The 3070-nt window shown below is 42.7% G+C and overlaps 1 pseudogene; it reads right to left on the bottom strand.

Moving 5' to 3' along the window:
* Nucleotides 1-1137: 1137 nt before the first annotated feature.
* On the bottom strand, nt 1138-2065 carry LOC140507521 (interferon gamma receptor 1-like; annotated as a pseudogene).
* Between the last annotated feature and the right edge of the window lie 1005 nt (nt 2066-3070).

The following is a 3070-nucleotide window of genomic DNA, read 5'->3' as shown; positions in this document are numbered from 1 at the left end:
AGATATTCATCAGGATGACTGGAGATGACCAAGGATGAGTCAGTTGGAGTTAAGTGACTTGCCCAAAGTCACACAGCTAGTGAGTGTCAAGTGTCTGAGGTGTGATTTAAACTCTGATCCTCCTGAATTCTGCACTGGTGCTCTATCCACTGCACCACCTAGCTGACTCTATGGAAGTTTAGTGATTTGAGTAAGGTGATACTGGCAATAACTCTCATAGGTGGGATTTGAATCTAGGAGCTCTAATTCCAAGTCACTAGGTCCATGTAGGCTGAAGGCTCTGCTGGAAGAAGGAAAATACAAATATCTGGAAGGTATGTGGATCTTACAGGATCCATTACCCATTCACATCCCCCGGGGCTGCCCAGCTCCTCTGCTGGGAGTAGTCCAGGGCATTAACAGTCAAAAAAAAAGAAGAAGAAACCTGACTTCTTAGCCCAGTCAGGCTCCTCCTCCATTCCCTTTGGTCAGTGGTCCTCAGCCATGGCCTGTTCTTGATCATTAGCTCCACACTCCAGAGGCGTGGCCTAGACCTGATGAAGCTTCTTTTTCCTGACTACTTGACTTAGGCTTTCTCTTGCCTCTAGCCTAGTCCCACTTAGTCTGAGGCAGGGAAGAAGAGGAGGATTCCATGTTCAAGACTTTCTGCTGACTGTTGATTTGGCACTTGGAACACCTGATGCAAAAGGAGCTGAAGAAATTCAAGTTGTACCTGGTGGACTATAGTATCTCTGTCGGGGCTGCCTGGACAGGGCTGATCCCACAAAAGTGACTGATCTCCTGGTCATTTCTCATGGACAGTGATTGAAGACTGAGCTGAGCATCTGGAAGATGGACTGAGGAAGCTGTGCCAGTGAGCCAGGAATGGTAGAGTTCCACCTGAGGTCTGGGGCTTCCTTCCCCTCCCACTTGTGCAGTCCCCCAGGGCTCTTTCATTCCTTCCTTCTTCCCTCTATCTTTTCTCTTTTCTGAAGGAAAGGAAGGAAAGAAAGTAGGAAGGAAGGAAGGAAGAAAGAGAAAGAAAGAGAGAGAGAGAGAGAGAGAGAGAGAGAGAGAGAGAGAGGAAGCATTAGTATCTGAGCAGAACACTTTATCCAAGTCTAGAATATGCAGATCTATTCAGGTCAGCTTAAAGGGTCATGTAGGTGGCGACAAGCCTACCACAGAGATCAATGACTTGAGTAATATGAAGTTCTTTTTCTGAAACACCTTTCTCTTCCAGACCAGATAAATCATGAGTACTATACACATAATGAGGGCAATGTATACAGAAATTATTAGGATGGGCAGAGAAGAGTCTTCTTCTCTATTAGGATTAGGTGAAGTTGTAATACACTGTTGTCTGATTTCTCACATATAGTTTGCCAAATAGTAGAGTTGTCAGAAAATCCTTCATCAGGAACACAATACTCAGAATCAAATGTAATCTCTGGTATAATTAACTGACTGAGTTTCACTGCAAGATTGAGGTTCTTCCTCAGTGATCTCACTTCCATTTATCCTTAAATAGACCTTGTAGGTGAATAAGCTACAACCATCATCATCATCATCATCATCAAAACACACAGGTCCCTTCTCTTCTCCTTCAACAGTTATTGGAGGATGGTGTAGAACAGCAATAAGTTTGTGATTTTTCTCTTGAACCTTTAGTTTAGGTGGTCCTATTTTTCCACCCTGATACATAAAAAATAATTTAGATTCCACAAAGGAAGATTCTTTTTGTCCAATAGTAGCTTTAACTCTCGCCCAGTAATGTCAATGGTCTTTTAACATGGTCAAACATGTTACAAAAGTGATGGGATATATTGGTGCAGACTTCTTTCCATTTCCCTCTTTATAGTCCTTTAACTCCACTGTGAAAGTAGGACTCTGAGATGTTCTCTGATAATCCCAAGATACTTCAGTATTCAAGTTGTAAAGATTTTGTTTCAACATTAGTTGGTGTAGACACTATGGAAGCAGCTGGATTCAGGGTCAGGGTCTTGGTCCAGCTCCTATACATAAAGACAAAAAGGAGAAGGAGGCTGGGGTCCCCTCAGGAGACCCGAGGGAGCCTAGGCCTCATCCCTGCTCTCTCTACCAGCAGGACCCAGCCTCAGTCTCTGCTTGCAGCCCTGGCCCCAGCCCTGGCCAGACCTGAGAAACATGATTTTTAAAGAGAAATGTGATTTTAGAATTGGGGCCCAAGCACATGTGCCCAAGCACCCCATCACTGTCCAACTATAGTGGAAGAGTCTTTTCCTTTGTGTTTTTTCACTGAAATACTTATTATATTGGGCAGCTAGATGGTGCAGTAGGATATAGGTGATTGACCCTGGGCAGGTCACTTAATCCTAATTGTCTCAGTTTGTTCACCTGTAAATGAACTGAAGAAGGAAATTGCAAACCACTCTTGCATATTTGCCAAGAAAACCCCAAATGAGGTCAGGAAGGATCAGACATGAATAATTGACTATACAACAATAACAACCCAAGATACTGTGGAGTCAAATTGAGGCATCTTAGAAGCACTTTTGACTCAAAGGAATGAAAGACACTGGAAGAGTTTAGAGCATAAAGAAGAGGAAGGACAGAACTCAAGAGAGTCCTCAATTCAGATAGGAAAGGAGCCAAGTTCATCATTCTGATGATATACTTAGAGCTGATCTGAGCAGAGTGATAAGACAAATGCATATATAGAACATAGGAAAGGCATAAAATAATATCTAAAGAAAAAAACGATGCAATGCACAAAAGAAAATAAATATGGGAATCATAGTTATGCTCAGAGGAAGAGGGAGGTGAAACAGTGTCACCCTGAGATCACTGGAGAAAATCCCAGATCACTTTTCACAGACTGCTTCAAACTTCTTTCCTTTCTCAATTAAAGGAATGCTGAGTTGGTTTGAAGACATGAAGAAATCCATTGTCATCAAAATCAATTCCTCTGATGTTTGAAGATGAAGATATACTTACCACCCTTACCTCACATTTAGTCTCAGTTGCTAGGAGAGGGGAAAGATATGTGTACACAGCAGGCCACATGCTCCCTATGCACTTGTGTGTGGTTAGGAATACAGCCCAGGAGAAG

This window comes from Notamacropus eugenii, chromosome 5 (genome assembly GCF_028372415.1).
Source record: "Notamacropus eugenii isolate mMacEug1 chromosome 5, mMacEug1.pri_v2, whole genome shotgun sequence".
NCBI lineage: Eukaryota > Metazoa > Chordata > Mammalia > Diprotodontia > Macropodidae > Notamacropus > Notamacropus eugenii.
This window is presented reverse-complemented; position numbering and strand designations above follow the sequence as displayed.